Raw genomic sequence first — 18,242 nt, forward strand, 5'->3', positions numbered from 1 at the left:
TATTTTCTAACTGTGCCTCAATTATTATCATTAAATAAGTCAGGAATTTCTGTAAGATTTTTATACTTTTCTTGAATGGCTGGTGCCTTAAGAAATGGACCAATTTTTGGGATGATGTGCTACCTTAGTGTTCCTTTGAAGAAGTCATGTGTTTCCGTCCTCCAGCTTTGTTGTGACTTTCAAATGCACTATGCAGTCCGTGACGACCCTTTGGCCCACCAACAGCTCCAGAGCTGGGTGACCCTAATTACGCTGTTGACTTTGCTGCCAAACCATCTCATTGGAAACCAGCCACAGCTTTGGCGACCCCAGCATACGGGCCGTTCCCAATGGAAAGCAATTTAATGCTTGGCTGCTCAAAGAGCAAAATACATGCAGCACAAGAAATCCCTTAGATAAATTAGAGCGGGCAAGCGGACTCTGTAAGAGCCTTATCTGAAGCCTGATGAGCCACATGTCACCTTAGAGGTGACATGAGACCTTAACGTGAAGGAAGCAGTCAAACTCTGTCAAAAAACTGCAGGCTGTGGTGGGGAGGCTGCTGGGAGACCAGCGGTGCGCCTGCACTTCAGAGGTATGTTTGAACTGGAAGGCACTGTAAAGTTCCAGCACACCCTACCTCAACGACTGAGGACTGTTCAGATTTTGCCTGTTGGACATATTGCTCAAGCAGTTGCGTCAGTTGGTGTTGTTACACTATGCTCACCCCAGTCCCCAGTGGTCCAGCCAGTATGCCTACAGTGGAATATCCGCCTTTTGTATTGTTAGTTGTTACTCAGTGTTTTGTTTTATGTTTTCATTTGATGGATTAACTGAAAAAATAAAAACTAGAATTTGACATTTTGTTCTAGATGACCATACAGGTTGGAGAGACAAAACAGGTCAGAACATGCAAAGACTTCCTTATGGCCATTACTTTTATGGTCATGTATCTTGCCCAAAAAGTACAATGCAATGAATCAAAATGAGTGCTAAATAAAAGGTCTGGGCCCCAAAGGCAGGTGCTCACTTACTAAGATCAGCAAATACATATCTTACTCCCTCCTCACTGACTCACTCTGATAATGATGCAAATAAAAATGCCTGTTTGCTGTCTGAATTAACAAGTGCACATGTCGCTGCAGAGTTAACATTTGATTGTCAGGATTGATAGACCCAATTATTTCCTCCTAGTCTTAATTAGGGAGTGTGATCATTTATATGATTATTTTTAAATTGGTGTGGCTTTATTTTTTTGTTACTTTCTCTCCCTGTGTGTGGGTGTGTCCTATGACCTTCAGGTGGTACAACCTGATTTGTTGATTCAACTGATTACAGAGTTGTATCCACAAGTGATTGGTCATGGATGACAGCTCTGGCGCACACAACAAACCAGATGACGATTACCAGCTGGACTGCACTTCAGTCTGTGAACTAGTTTGGACAGACAGCATTTTGTTTCATTTGGATTTAACAAGTCCGGGCTGTGTTGATGTGAGTGTTGAGGCTGTAACTTCCTGCGTGAAGTGCTCTAAATGGCGCACTCTTCGATGTTTATCTGCTTTGGGCTGTAACTTTTGTTTCTTTGTTTGAGTAGGCAATTTTAAGAAATTACGATTTGTAAGCAAACTAAGCTCACACACTCAGAGGCTCTTAGTTCCTCTAAATTAAAGCAAGACAAGGTGTCTGTATCGTTTGCGACAGTTATGCAGTCTGTGTATTGAAATTGACAAAGTTAATGCATGCTCTTCCCAAGTAATTAGTGTGGAGGCGCTAACAGAAAAATGTCCTCTGAAGAACACTAGGCAAGGGTGGTTGAGGAGCAAATCAGCCTGGGTTGAGAGGTGCTCGGCTTGAGCTAAGACCATGATGACCCTTTAGATTGGAACAATGTCCTAGGGAGTCAAACCCATTAAGCACAGTAACTGTACTGGAGTGAGCCCTGCACTGAGAATCCATCTACTTAGATTAGCTGACAGCAAACAGGCCACCGACTGGAGCCTGCCTCAGTGGACTGACGCCTGTGATGCCTCCAAGCAGCCTCTCCAATGTAATCCCATTTGCCCTCCAAATACTGGGAGTCGCACCTCCTCGGGACCCCTTTTTAAAGTGAAAAATACAAAGAACACAAACACCTTCCCATCAAGCAGGGTGGTGCAGGGACACCAAGGAGGAAATTGGAAAAGACGCGACAGAACCAACAATTACACAGAAAGAGCTTCTTTTTTTCCCTTTCTTTTATATGCTGCACTAAAGTCTGACACATTCTTTTCATATCTGATTTGCCGTTACAGGCTTGTATCAACAAGAAGCATTTTTCAGTTATGACTAAAATCAGTCCCATTACAAGGACATCTGTCAGCTGTATAATTATTATTTTTTTCCCCAGATAATTACGACATGAACCGCGTGGAAAAACATTGTTCTGTTTTCTGTTAGTGTATTTGGATGGGACACATGCCTCCTAAGCATAAGAAAATGTTTGTTGGATGTCCAAATATTCGGGGCAATAGGAGGGAGGAAATTCTAAATAGCGAATAGTGTTTACAGAATTATGAGATACAAGTTCTAAAATGTTTGGGCAACTATAACATGGTTAATGGTTAATTGGGATCTGCAACGTTGAAGTAAACGTAAAAACCATATGTCCTTTTAAACAAATAACCAAAACCATCATTATTTTGTATGGAACACTTTATTTACTGAACACAACTGAGGTTTGACTCTGTGTCTCAATAAATTCTCAATATCCCTCTGACGGCAGATCTTATTTGACTTGTTTCAGGTCCCTCTGTGAGTAACATCTCAGACAGATCTTCCAATAAAAGAAACGGAAGATAAAAATGTGTCAGTGGTTCCCAGTTAGACTGCTGGCTAATCAGTACCGAATAACTCTGGTATAATAATCAAGAAATATTTCTACCCTCAACCACAACATTGGTAAATCTGGGGGAACTAATGTCCATCCTAGTACCACTAATACTGGCAACTTGTGAATGCCAAGGATCAATACCAATATGTTTCTCTGTTCTTTTGAGGTCCCCAGCAAGTCAAATTACTGCCTGTGGAAAACTTAATTGTGGTGGTTTTGTTGTAATTGTGATGTTTTTCGGTCACCTTGACTCCTGCGTTTTCTGCTTCTGCCATCATTTACATCAAGTTCCACAATGAAATGGACTTTACTGTGTCATCCTTGTTGTTTTGATGTCCACCTTCCTGTAAAGTCAAATAAACTAACTGAGCCCAAAGCAAGCATTCTTTTGGAAGTAGAAGAATTTGCCCAACAAAAAACACATAGAGTCACTGAGACACAGTGAACGGCCTCCTCCCGGCTCCAAAGTAATCACACAGACAGCAGCTCCAGCATTTTACTTTGATGGCAGCGCTGTGTCTGTAAACGATACCAAGCAATACCCTGTGCTTCTGTTTGTTGTCGAGCAGTCGTGGCCCTGGTTTGTGTCTAAGTGCTGAGTATATTTACCCTCTATCCAGGGCTATGCTTTGTTGCACTCTGTGAAACAAGGTAGAATTCAATTACATGGTGGCCGAGGCCCTGACAAGAGCTCACTCTTGTTTCAATCACCCCACAGGTGGATATGGGGATGAGGAGAAGTGGCGCTCCAGTCACCACACTGTGGCCCACCAGAGGGAAATGAGGCGTGAGGAGGCGCACACAAGGTGGTGGTGGTCAGTGGCACCGATAGACATGCCAGAGTGTAGCTCGGTCAGTTAAGGGAACTTTATTTTGGAACTTTTTGAGTAATAAACGACACAGATAAGGCGGGTGATGGTGGAAACTGAAAGAGATGAGTTGGTGGAATCTCCACGTTTTGTTTTTTGTTTACACTATTCAGCCAAGATGCCAGAATCAAATGTTGGCAATGAATGTTTCTGTAAGCCACTGATATGTTCGCATCTGTACGTGTCGTAGGCCTATGTAACATATTGACCTATCAGTTCACTTTATGTGTATGATGTGATTGTATTATGGGGAGATGTAGGGGATGGTGGTGGAAGTACAGGCGAGAAGGCTGCCGAGTCTGCAGTTCGAGAGTGTGTTCCAACAATTCTGAAATGTGAAACCTCTGGATATTTACAGGGAGGCCTGGGGACAATTTCCAGCTGAGTTTGTGATGAAAAAACAAACAAACAAACAAAAACAGGTGTTTCTGATGAGACCTCAGGACTTCTCCAGCTGTGTGTGGTGACATGAGGAAGTGTTTTTGATGAGACCTCAGGACTTCTCCAGCTGTGCTTCTGTGGTGACCAAAATCGGTATCTTAACCCAAAACAAGACCTTTTTCCTGACACTAACCAAGTGGCTTTGGTGCCTAAACTTACCCAGATCAAAAAGAAAATGAAATACACGTGGGTTTAAACACAGCCATTGAATTCATAAACGTAAACTGCACTTATTATTCTTGAGCTGGTTTAAATGGTTTGATGCACAAAATGGAGGCAAGACAACATCTGTTTCAGGGCCTCCATTCCAAGGTTTGGTGCCTTTTTATTATATTGCCTTCAATATTTAATTATTTTTCCTCCAAAAAATCCTATAGTCCTCGAGCGCTTCGGGGAACTGTGAGTCCCGAGATGTGTACGCTGCAGCCATCACACTGATGGTCCACTCCAAGGACCCTGCAAGTGCCCTGTACAGATGAACAGACTCTAATAAAACAAACACCATCAATCATCATGATTGTCACACTTTTCATTGAGTTCATAATTTCCCTGTGAAAATGGCTGTGGATCCATGGCTGCAGAGACAATTTAAGGCAGTAATCAACCATGTTATGAGTCCGCATTGATAATTAATGGGTGACGATGGCAGTGGGAGGGTGTCAAGGGAGCAGTGTAAACCTTGTTTGTGAAGCCCCGTGTATTTCACCTTATTCCCCCTCAATAACGTGATATGTTTGTCTGTAGTCCTCAGGGCTGGACTGTCTGCAGTGATTGAATGCCATCTCGTCCTGGAGGAGGCCACATCATTTAACTGCTATTCTCTTCAGCTCCCTATGGGAACTCCTTTTTTTTTTTTTGTGCTCATCCTTCCCGCCTCATTGTGTATACAGCCCGTAAATGATATTTATGGGTAAAGCCTACAGAGGGATGTTGAGATGATAACACAAACATACCACAAGCTGCAGAGTGACAGTGAGAAATATGGCAGGGAATTAGGCGGAGATTGCAGTGTTAAGAGGGTCATGTCTACACGGGAGCCGGCTCTCGTCGAAGCCGACGAGGAATTGTAAAAGACTGGAAAAGATGTAAACTACTGAACTGACTGTAAACAGGTTCAATGTGTTAACCTAAACTTAACTAAGTTACGTATACATACTAATCACTATGTGGACTGTAGCCTCCAATTTGAGACTGTAAGAGTGATTACATATTTTGTAAGTGTGCCAGACAACAGAAGGTTTATCTGTTGTTTAAAAAGAAAAAAAAAAAGCAACATTAACAAACTGCAATTTCAGCTTGGTAAGTGTTCATAATTCATTTTCATTTTTGTCTCAAATTAAGATTATCAGCAGAGAATCTTAAATGAGCGTACTGCATCAGTCTGGCTCACGCTGAGGTTACCTGAGCAGATGTAGCTGCTCCGATGAGGCTCAGCAGGTAAAATGATCCAGAAGGAAGAGAGCAGGTCGCTGCCTGCTGTGAGGCTTTAACTTTTGATTTCTTTTCTTTGTGCTTTTTAAACATTTGTTGACCCTCCTGGGGGTTTGTGTTTTCCTACCTCATCAACATTTGTATTAAAAAATAAACTAGACTGCACTACTGCCCAAAGAGCTGCCTTTTCCAACATGCCCTTTGAGTTCTCCAGTGTCGACCAACATCTGCTGCCCTTTAGGTTACAGTAACAGCACCGCAGAGATAATCCAAATAAACCATGTTAAAACCACGTTAATATTGACAGGTGCTCATGTTGAGACCTAGATATGAAGATTATCATTTAATTTCCAATTTAATATTTTAGAGTTTAATAATTTAGAGGCCAGTGAGCCAAAGAACTTAAAGTAAATAGTCACTATTTAAGCTGTATTTTCATTTTGCTTGTATTTTATATTTCCTGGGCTGAGGTCAGAGTTCATGTGATGTCATCAGTGGGCACAGAGCAGTATGGTCATTGTGTTTTTTTTTTTGTACATGTGTGCCGTGGGTCTGTGTATGGCGCCTCGGATATAAAAACGGATGTAGAACCGGGACAAATAAAGTTTCCAAAATGTGAGACGGAGTCTTGTCTACTTGAGAGTGCAACTCTCAGTAAAATCAATCGATCAGTTTATCAATTATTTGATCCACAGAAAGCTATTCACCAATTTATAATCAATAGTCATTAGAAGTCATATTTCAAGTAAAACAACTGCTGGTTCTGGTTTATCAAATGTGACAACAATTCAACTTTATGTTGTTGGTTTTTGGATATTCTCATATTTCGTAGGCTTTAACCATTAATCAAAAAGTAATTAAGCCTAATCAATTAATCAGCAATGAAAACAGGTGCTGGCTGAAACCAACTTTAAGAGAATGGGGGTGACTGAGAGAGAAATATTTGACAAAATGCACTAAAAAAAAAGATTTTCACTATCTTTGCACACTACACCAACATTCAAGGTCCAAGAGAACACAGATGAAACATATATAACAGACTGCTATATTTTATGTTAATTGGTAGCGCTGACTTTCAGACAGTAACAGTATTGTGCCTTTAGGACAGCGGTGACTTATGCAGCTGAACACGCACATCTCTCCCTCCTTGAGAAACCTGGAAGGAGAATTTCAAGTTCACCCAGCCTGAGCAGAATTTCTCCTCATGTTTTCTGACTCACATGTGTTTTTCCCTGGGCTAGTTTCAACCAATATTTGTGAACATGAGCAACTCTCCCGAAGCAGCGATAACAAGACAGCCAAGAGTGTGTGCTGTGATGTCATCACAGCTCCAGCCAAACATTTGTTTGCGCTTTTAACCCCACACCGGGCGCTTTGTTCTTTTTCTTTTAGGAAAAGATTTGGACTAAATATGCCTTGTGTGCCATCAGGAGGTAATCAGAATGCAGGGAGCACAATCCCAGAGCGGTGGCCTCGCAGGCTAAATATCAATTTGTGCTATGTTACCATAGAAAACCCATTCAAAATGTCGCATATTGAACCAATGTTGAATTGAAATCACCAGAGGTATACTCAGTAATGCTGCAAATGCTTTTAGCATCACGGCTGCCATTTTGTTTTTTGATTGATCGCCACATTCAGAGTCGGCCCTCTTTTAAACTCTCTTTTTCATTCATGTGGAGCTCTCTCGGGGACTGGCATGTATTTTTACAAGAAAACCACACTGGCATAGGTCACTGAAAAAAAAACAGAAAACATATTTTGGTTCTAATAATTTGGTGGAAAATGCATTCAGTTGTTGCACATAAATACCCTAAAACCATAACACCGTCTCCTGCATATTATTGACACACACCTCAGTATTATGGCCCTCTTTTTCCCTTCAGTCTCCTCTCTGTCTCTTCGTTCTATTCATCAATCGGTGCTTGGCACTGGTCACCGCATATCAGCTCTGGGCACAGGCTAATCGTGCGTCCCACAGGCTCAGCAGGACTCCAGCAATCTGAGGGCAGCACATTACCCCAGACATACTTCAGTGTGGCACAGCAGCCTGAATGCCATGTCCGCAGAGAGAGAGCGAGACAGACAGAGAGAAAGAGAGAGAGAAAGAAACCACTGGCGTTTGGCCCATCATCTGCTTTCAGCAGGTTTTTGGCTCTGCGGAATCACTTTGCACCACTAATGATGTTCGTTCGCAAGCCTCAATCCGTCCAAGATATTTTGGATAGCCATGGGGAGCATGTACAGCATGCATTAGAGGTCATGAATAACTGGTTGCTATGAATAAGTCTATAATATCCATTGGATTCGAGCGGGAGACTTATAGGTAATGCTTTCAGTTCAGACACGCCTTTGCACTAAAACCACAAACGTGAAGGAGCAGGACTGCATTAAAGTTTGATGAACTAGGTCATGAAATATGAAAGCCCTGATAAAGTGGATGTTAATAGGTTGCCTATGGCTGGACCAAGCCTGTAAGTGAGGTGAATCCCTGCTGCAGAAACAGCTTATTATGTGTGTGTGTGTGCTGAAGTGCTGAAGCTGCTCATGAAAAAAACAAACTGTTTTTTTTTTTTTTTATTTATTTTTTTTTTACAATTTGCACACAATGCAACAGATGTGTCAGTAAAACTGGATAGTCATTATCCACTTTCCTAATAAAGTGGTTTCTTTTTAATTAAAGTTTATATTGGGGAAACTGCTCCAAATACCTATTACACAGCTAAACAAGGACATCAAATACACAGTTATGCCCGTGTATTCACTACTAGACTTTTGTCAATAATGAACAAAGAACTCCATTTTTCTGTCCTTTATAGCATCCACACTGAAGTTGGGTCACATCATGTAGGAACTGTCCATGGTGCTTACCTTGAAAGCTCAAAGCTGTTTTCCACTCAGAATCTCTGTTTGTGTCAGGGACATAAGGGATAAACATTTTTTTTTTTCAATCTCAGCCAGACTAAAAAGCATGCTGGGACATCTGGGCGAGGGTGAGGCTGAGCTGACGGCTGTGTCTCCGTATGGAACCAACTGTTTCCTGCTGGTGAAACAACTCGCTTATTAAGAGATTAGGATAAAAGAAGATGATTGACGGGCAGCCAATGACAGCATTTACTGGACTACGGGTTCCAGCGTGCCTCTTTGTTTCCCGTCGTCGTCAATTGAATATCTCTGAATTTAGATTGGGGATGGAGCAATAACAAGAGATCTGAAGACGCTGTGTTAAATTACTTAACTGGAAAATGAATCAATAATTATGGCTAACCGTCAACTGGCATCTTGGAACATGTACCCTAGAACTGTTGTCCAGTCATTTCGGTAAGTAGGGGAGGGAATCATACGGCCACAGTGACGAAAGTATGTCATTACACGGCAATCTTCTAATGATAGATCTCTATCTGTCCAACTCAAGAACTCAAAGTACCCCTAAAAACACAATTACCTAGTTATTTGCAGCTTTGTGGTGTCAATTTAAACAGTTTTGCTGGATGGAAAAGTTTCATATTCTAAAACAAAGCTGTGAAAACAGCAGCAGCTCCCCATTTTTTAAGTATGTGTATTTTTACTCTAAAAAGTTTTTATTATCATTTTCTTTTCAAATTGTTATTTTATTCTTTGCTACTTATGTCCCTATGTACTGCTACCTGTGAATTTCTCCCAGGAGGGATCAATAAAGAAACATCTCATCTTATTTACATCACAGTAAGGGTGCAGCCAATCTACACTCTACTGGTGGCGCTTTAATGAACACAGTACGGTCAGTAGCACGAGGCCCACAAAGACGTCGTTGTTGTGTGAATGAAAGAGCCGAGAATAGAAATTAAGTTTACCATTGTGTTTACAGAACGTTACACAAGGAGCAGCGACTCTGATAGGTCAAATTGTCAGCATTAGTTTAAATGAAAATACAGTCATCTGGTGGCACTGAATCAATAATTCTATCGCAGCAAGAAGTGAGTTGCGATATTGCATCCATCCATTAGTCTGTCCATCTATTATGGGAGGCAGGGCAGGGAGCTGTGGCAGGTCGCACCCTGGACAGGTTGGCAGACGCATAACTAACACAGACAGACAACACATTCACATCAATTTAGCGTCTGCACTCAGAGGAAACTCACAAGTGGAAGTCATGCAGAATCCACAAATGAAGAACCCAGAAAACCAGGAAGTCGAAGGTTCAGCACCGAGCTTGTGTTCTATCCAATATCTATGATTTCTTGTGTGTGTGTTGGGGGGGAATTTAATATTTGTAATCCTGTTAGAACCACATGTTCCCATTATTTTAAGAAATAATGGGAACATGTGGTTCTAACAGCAGATAAACAGCACTGGCATCTTTTTTTACAACACTTAAACTGAATCAATCAATAATCTTGCCGGGCACTTGAACATAGATTAAAACGCATTAGTGTTAGAGTCGGCCTGACTTCAACATAAAGGCATTGTGCAGTTTAATATTCAAACCAGTCTGAGCTCGGAGAATGCGAGAGATGAATAACATGTTTCTGTTGCTCTTTTGAGAGTGACAAGAGAAAGGCGGAACTTGAAAAGAGGCTGGGAGTGCTAATGAGCCTTATTTTAAGAACACAACACAGCCATGAATATTTAACAGCTTGTCTCCTTGATGAAGCACCAAAATAAAAAGTCTGATGAATTCACCATTCTGAGTGAAAAATGGTCCGTGGAAACAGGCTGCTGCTTCCAAGACACTTTTGGTACATTGTTATTGTTTCATGTCTGTGCTCGCTATAAGACACACGCTCTACATTTTTGTATTATTGCAAGAATCAATAAACGCACACCCTCTGACATCCTGATTGCTCAGGCTACTTATACACTGGTGACAAAAAAGCAGCTTTTGTTGTGACGGAAGGCCAATAGACCAACAATATAATCATGCCTTTAAAGCCATCGCGTGCTTTAAATAAGTCAACAATCAACTCCATCACCATCTTCATCTCGCCGTCATTGCAAATGACTGTTTATGAGCAATGATGGATGAGCAAATCAACTTTCTCCACACGTTGAAGGAGGACAAGTTTCAAGGTAGCCTGGGAGAGATCCTGCAAGGTGCTAAGTCCCAAGGACTCACTTTGTTGCTAGGCAACAGCAAGGGCACCAGTCCTTTTTCATGGAAACAACCTCACTGTCCAAAATAAATAAGGATGGAAGGAGCACACCATGAACCTCTTGAGCGGGGTTAAGTCGCTGGGAATAACACTCAGCAAACATCAAGTAGTGCAGCTGCAAAGGGCAAAGAGTTGTTTATGCTCGGTAATTAGATTCTTTACTCTCAGGACACAAAGAAAACATAAAGTGCATCCACGATTTTTCACGACGTTCGGAGAGCCAGAACAGGCTCATTTAAATCTTAACGATATGTGGTGGAGACTAAGTTGTCCTCCGGTTAATTCTATTCAGCCATTTATTTCAAAGAAAAAATATGAATTTTCTGTTTTTCTGAGGTCATATTTTTAGGCTCCATCAACACTCGAGAGATGGAAGACGTATGTAAATGACGTGTGCAGCTTTGTCCTTCATTTTCATAAAGAGGATGCGAGCAAACACCCCTCAGAACAGATCAAAAAGGCTACTAGGCTACTAACAACAGTAACTATGACTCCTTATCAAAGAAGGCATGGCTTTATCTCATTAAAGCAGGCGAGAAAGGGGGAGAAACCGCTACGGTTTTCCAAAGGGAAATGAAACAGTTTTGCCCGTATTTGCTTTGTTATTTAGCTGGAACGGCTCAAATTAATTACTCTCATCTTCCTCACTCTATTCATTATTCTAGCTGTAAACACATTAGTCAAATGAAATGTCTGTGAGCACACCTGGCTTTCTTATCTTCCGCGCCGTAGACGACAGGGTGGTTCGGCTTTCCGGCGCGCTGCAAGCAGAGTATTAAAGAAACCCAGTGCCATTTATGGGATATGGTACCTGCCGCCTCCTCTACCGATAGCTGCCTCCCAGGAAGCCTTAATGTATGAGATTTGTCAGTGTCAATTTCCCGGCTAATCTCTCTGGTCCACCTCGCTGCTGCCTCTGCCTCCCATTCATTCTGAGGCTCTGTCTCTACCTGCTCACACTATCCCACGTAGGATACAAAGGCGACAGGGAAGCCGGGGGATAGGAAATACATCTGCGGTGGCTGATAGTGCAGTGTGACCCCGCATGTGCAACCAGCAGAGTTGATACACATCCAAGGAAAAACTGCGCTGGCTTCATCCAAACTTATTTCTGCCACCGGTCAATGGAGGCAAACAGTTTTCACTCATGAAACACAACAACAAAAAAAAAAACGGCTTTCAAGTCAGATTAATGATGCACTGATCTTCCAATAGTCCCTCAAAAATAGCATGATTGAGCACAATATTCTGAAAAACAAAGCTGATTGTCATTTCTGGCATGAAACAGATTTTTAACAGAAAGCAAAAAGAGAAATGAGTGGAAAAGTAAAAATGAGCTGCTGATTATGCATTTCCTCTCAAATAGTAAACATTTAAATTAGTGTTTACGCAGTGATATCTTCTAAAAAAAATATATACATATATATATATATATATATATATATATATATATATATATATATTATTTCACCTTATTTTAGTTGCTGGGAAGCCAGTGAGGGATCATGTCAGTAAAACACTGCAGGCAAAAAGGGATGAGACGTTCATACTGTGTTTCTGCAGGATGAAGAGTTGCACCCATGGTGTTTGGTGACACCCTTCATTGGAACTGTAAATGCTCACTGTGGCCGAGGCTTGGTCGAGTTTAAAGGCACGGTTGTGCGATGTCTACCAGTTTGGCATGTGACGGTGTCCTTAGCTAAACACTGTGGCTGATGATGACATTTAAGGTAGCCTGTCCCCTCAGAGTTGCAGTATGGCACAGGTATCTCATTAGCACACTACCGTAGTCTCACTGTTGCTCTGACCCTCTGAACTCACCCAGCAGAGAAAACTGTCTTCAGTCAATACAGCTTACAACCCCCATGCCAGGTTTAAAAGGGTCTTTTTCACCATCACCGCATGTCAGTCACTTAGCTGTGTTCAGCCTACGAGGCTTAAAACCAAGTTAGCTGGCTGGATATGCTGAGGAAGCTAAGAAAAACGCAAATCACAACGGCGCGGTTGAGAGACAATAGAGGTAATAGTGGTGGCTAATAATAGCGGTCCGCAGATAAGACACACCGCCACCACCGAATTAACAGAGCATTTTGGGGTCTACCTGACTGGGTGGATTTAATAATTAAAAAAAAAAAAAAAAACATCTTCTTTTTCAGTCCCACATGTCACAACTCCAGCCATACAGCAACTCTGAGGGGACACATTTACATTTAGGGCATTTAGCAGGCGCTTTTGTGTAAAGTGACTTACACTGATACGGCGCTGGATGCCATGCAAGGTGCCGACCAGTACGTCGGGAAGAGTTTGGCGTTCAGTACCTTTCCCAAGAACACTTCAATGTATAGACCAGGGGAATCGAACCGGCAACCTTCCAATAACAAGACACTACCCTTTTGCCCTCTCTGTGAGGCTGCGTTTTGAAGCACGACGTTACAATTGTACATTGCACAGAGGTTGATGGCGGTTTTGCCAAATTCTAGTTTTTGTGTTTTTGTTTTTCAACAAAAAATGTTTATTCAACTAAAATATTCAAGTTTAGCAGTGTGTCTCAGCCAAATGATGGCCAAAACATTCATGCTTGGAATGACAATGTGACAACTAATGTGGTAAGGCATGATAAACGCGGAGAAGAAAACAGAACGCGTACACGTTTCACACTGCAAAGTAACGCAGGGTGCTTTTTTTCCCAAACTGCAGCTCACAGAGGGCTCAGAGTGCAGCTGACCAGGTTCAGCAGCGACACTTACATCCGGCACTGTGAGACTCAGGCACAAAGGAGGGATAAACTGCTAATCAATATCCAAAGAAAAGCCCTTTGTTGCGAATCTATTGCTCTGACTTCTGAATAGCTAACGTGTTATTTGAACACAGCGAAAAACCGGCATTACTCACGAAAAGAGGAAGTATATGTTTCAGCATCGGACTGGAATTTGGCAGGCAGCAAGGTGCAATTTGCCTTAAGTTCTGCAGTGGGCAAAATGCAAATTTAGGCTACATTAAGGAGGCCCGTGTTCTCTGCTCATTACCGTTGGATACTGGCAAACTGCAGAGCCTCCTGGCCAATAGCATTACAACATCACTTAATTAAAATAATTCTGCAAAAAGAAAAAAAAAAAGAACTAAATGAAGAACTTGACTTACATTAGCTTCAGACTTAAGAGGATGACATTCAGACTGTAGCAATGAGAAATGAAAAGTTGGAACACCCTCAGAGCTGCAGGTGCTCGCTGTATGTCTCTAGTTTATTTTTAGACTGGAACTTTTATGTTTTTTTTCCTTTTTCCTGGTTTGTGCAGTTTTTAGTGTTGATCACACACTTTCTTGTTTGGTCTGTTTCCTGCTGTGTTGTGTCCCATCAAAGGAGGACATAAGCTCGCTTCTGCTGCTTCAGCTTGTTAGAAAAGTATGTGATTTCAATGTGTTGACACGTCTCCACCAACATAAGCTCCCACAAACAGTTTTTTTTTTTTTCAGTCAGCACTTTGATGGTGTGTTCATGACATTTCTTTTTTTCCTGTAAATATACAGTTTGTCACAAGTTTGTTTGCAATATATAAAGGCTAGTTTTAATGAATCTTCAGTCCCTGGGTTAAGGAAAATCCGATATGGTCACGTCGCATTTGTGTGTGGGCATAATTGTGTCGAAGGAACTTTTAATCTCTTAAAGCTTTGAAGTTTGGCGGCTCTGCAAGTGAACCGCAAATATCCACAAAGAGGGACTAAGTGTAAATAATAGTCTGCCCCCCAGTAAGTGATTTTTTTTAAGTCCAGGAACATGCAGCTGATGAATTACATCGCTCAAAAGTAACCAAAATGCACCCGGTCATTTGACATTCACGACAGAGATCCATTACCGTATTGAAGGCAACAGTCTAAAGGTTGATCTGTAGGTCAGTAGTTAAGAAGAAATGGAGAAACTGATTACATTTTAGCACTTATTCATTGCCTTCTTAAGAGTTTGATGAGAAGATTGCAGTCTGTGCAGTAAATGTGAATCTACAGCCAACAGTTAGTTAGTTTACCTCAGCAAGAAGACTGGAAACCATGGAGAACCAGTGACGTGCAGGTCCACCTGTAACTCCCAAACACTGGACGAGGAATGGCTGAGTCATGAAGTTGAAATGAGCATTTATCTCTACAATATAGTCTCCTTTTTACTATATACTAACCATACTGATTGGAGGGAAATGCTATATTCTTTTGCTTGAGTGGTTAAGTCCCCAACCTGATCTCACAACATGATCTACATGGCATATCGGAATGCATGTTAAGCGGATTCTGATTCAACAGCCGGCATCCGCCAGCTCCTCACATCGTTTGGAACAATCTGTCAGTTTATTTACTGCTGTGAGTGGGGGAGGAAGAGGTAAGAGGTACTCTGTACTGTGCTCTGCTCCCAGCAGTAAAGTTAGCACCTTGGAGAGCGCCACAGCGCTCAGTCTGGTCCTGTCCTGCATTAACATCGTGCATAAAGTGGGTTTGTGGGTGGGATGGGTTCAGGCGGTTGATTAACACATATTTTTGTGGGTCAGGCGGCACAGATTGGTGCTCATAATGGGTCAGTTGGCAGGTGGATATTTAACTTGTCATACAGCATACGGCTGTTATCTGCTTTTTCCAGTCATCCTGCTAAACTACGCTAAGTAAAGCTAACATTAGGGGCAAATTCACAAGACAGCCCTTTAACTTTTACAGTTTGTGGTGCCTTTAAACATAACAGCTCCAACAAGAAAAAAAAGTATTGGATCAGTGACAGGAGAGTGCTGAGAATGTACACACGCACATGTGTGTGTGTGTGTGTGTGTGTGTGTGTGTGTGTGTGTGTGTGTGTGTGTGTGTGTGTGTGTGTTGCATGCATTGCAGTCTCACCTTGACATTAATAATTCAGTTAGCTGCATTCCATTAAGATCTCCGGGCTCACTGCAGAGTGTCAGCTACGAAACACAAAGAGGACACAGAGTCACACAACATGACCACAGGTGCTGGAATCTCAATTATCTTATTGCGCTCTGATTTATCGATCAGTAAGCTTTCACTTTGCTAATGATCACGTCAGGATGGAATTAACATACTGCATTATTGTTCAATAAAATTCTTAGCAAAACGTTAGTGAAAACCAACAAAATGGGCAAACAAAGTTTTTCTTAGAGAGTTTTGTCAGATGAAGTGGACGGCAGCACACTGCACAGAACACCTCTCATACATTGGTAATAACCTTGAAAAAAAAAATGATCTTGTTAATATCATAAGTACTGAAATGTCTCACTGTTCCTTTCATTCAAAGTGGAAATGATGGAAACCCACGCATCATACAGCACGCACACACATGCATACACATAACAATCATCCTAGAGGTAAAGACTGCGGAGTGAATTCACATTCCTCTCTGCTCTCTGCTTTCTGTCTTTTTTCGCCTTGCCTCGTCTCTGAATGTCAGAATTCATGCTTTACAATAAAATTCTGACACTGTGTCTGAGCTTAATTGTTGAAGGTTCCACTGAAATGAGGTTTTGATGGCCACTTTACTTATCTTTATATTCCTATATGGGCTATTAAAGCCCAGACTGAGCATAATATCTGACCTGTCAATCTGAATCCTTTAGCTGAAGACAAATTGTGATTTGAATCACTTAAATTCATCAGCAGCTCATCACTGATGTACAACTCGTCCCCTTTAGAAGCGCACAGCTGTAATGTGTCCAAAAATACGTTAAATCCTGTAAGAGCAGCGTCCGCCGCCGCCATGTTTTGTGCCATAATTCGAAAATGTTCACTCTGTACGGCACATTGATTTATTTCCCACTAAGCATAAGGCCATCAATTCGCTGCACACGACATTGCAGCTCGTTCGAGGCCGTCTAGGGAGGAATTATCATGCGCGATGATGACGATGAGTTAAACCCATAGAACAGATGCAGGCCTGATGGTGAATTCAAAGCACAATGAAACATTTCACTTCAAAGCACAGCAGACTCTCCGGAGACACACTGCTGACGGTATGCGGCAGAGATCTGCAGAAGACTGGAAATCCTCTATAATTCAGAGGAATCAATTAAACGGGGATTTTAATTACAAGTTGTCCAGGCTGTGCTGATGAGCATCATGTGTGACTGGAGACGTCCCGCAGTAAGAAAAAAAGTGAAATATGTAACAATGGTTTTGAATCAGTGGAAACAAAACATCATTATCTTGTCTGACATGTTTTAGTTTGAAGGACTGAATCTAAGTAGATCTAATTTTGAGAAAAACTCCACCCTTAGTCTTGTAATGATATCAAACTGCACTGAACAAAACTCTTAAGTTTTCCACCCAAATGCAGACACACTCAAATGCAGCGAACAGCGAAAGGAAGTCTTTTTTTTTTTTGTTTGCCTTCCCGAGCCAAAATTAAGGCCTAAAAGTGTCCAACTGGGAAAATCCAAATGTGCTAATGAGCGTATATTACACGCAATAAACTTCCAAATGCATATGTTGCGCCATTATGATTCTCCCCATGCTTACTTCACTCCTAACTTTTGAGGTGGTCATAAAAACACTGTCGCTTCACAATGAACGTTATCCAACAATAATGTCGCTGAACTGCTGTGGGAGTCGTTTTAATGGGCAAAACAACATTTTTTTAAATTTTTTTTTAAGTGAAGTTCCGAGCAGTATCCAAACTGATGCAACAATGAGACCGGACTGCGGTAATAAACCAAAGCGCAGGCCCAACAGCGGACCCTGGAGACTTGATTATGCCGTTCGTGTAACCCATTATAGCTGGGCTGGCAGTGAAAGCCATCACAGCGACACAACTTCTGCATAATGAAGCCTGGATGACTGTGAACAACATGCAAGCTAAATGTGCGTGAAAAGCCACAAACAGCGGACAGAACCCTCATCATCATTGCAGTTGCAGTGTCTGAATCAACATTTGGCTCAGGTTCCACGAACTTCCCTAATGACAGGCAAATATCTGTGTTTAGGATCTACAGGCCTCGAACTTCTTTCAGGGAACTTGTCGCTTCTTGTGGACGTCTCTCTTCTCGCGACACGTTGACCATGCCCGCGACGGCTCCACGCACAACGAACACACCGTGAGCCTGTGAGGCATTAGCGTGGTAAAAAGGTAGAGGCATAGACGCAGCATGCTTCACCCTCATTGTTTAATTCCTGTTCGCCCCACCCCCCCCCAAAAATGGGAGAAAATATTATCAGTGTTGTTGTAAACACAAGTACAAATCCCCGCTGTGGTGGCAGTCACACTGAGAGACTTCTGATGTTTCGCAGTCATTTCCATTCCACTGGCAGCATTTGCATTTGTTTGATTTCCAGCAGCAGTGTGCGCTGCCTCTTTGCGCAACAATACAGACACAAATAAATTAAGATCCATCCTTTTTTTTCTTGCAGAGATTATTTATCTCCCCACTCAGGCTGTCTGAACTTTGGAAAAAAAAATAAAAAATCAACAACAAAAAAAAAGCCACACAGCTCCAAGTTATTCATTGCTATTCCCATACCCGTCGCCCACTGCCTTGA

The 18,242-nt window shown here is 41.9% G+C and overlaps 1 protein-coding gene across 2 annotated transcripts in view; it reads right to left on the minus strand.

Moving 5' to 3' along the window:
- The window catches only part of LOC119025165 (alpha-1,3-mannosyl-glycoprotein 4-beta-N-acetylglucosaminyltransferase C-like), a 104,636-nt gene that overhangs the window by 70,482 nt on the left and 15,912 nt on the right, over positions 1-18,242 (minus strand). For both annotated transcript variants that reach the window (XM_037108569.1, XM_037108568.1), the window contains exon 2: positions 15,594-15,658. The gene's annotated coding sequence lies outside the window, so the exon portion shown is untranslated. The remainder of the gene's footprint in view (positions 1-15,593; positions 15,659-18,242) is intronic.

The sequence above is a fragment of the Acanthopagrus latus genome, chromosome 8 (genome assembly GCF_904848185.1).
Source record: "Acanthopagrus latus isolate v.2019 chromosome 8, fAcaLat1.1, whole genome shotgun sequence".
NCBI classification, from domain to species: Eukaryota; Metazoa; Chordata; class Actinopteri; order Spariformes; family Sparidae; genus Acanthopagrus; species Acanthopagrus latus.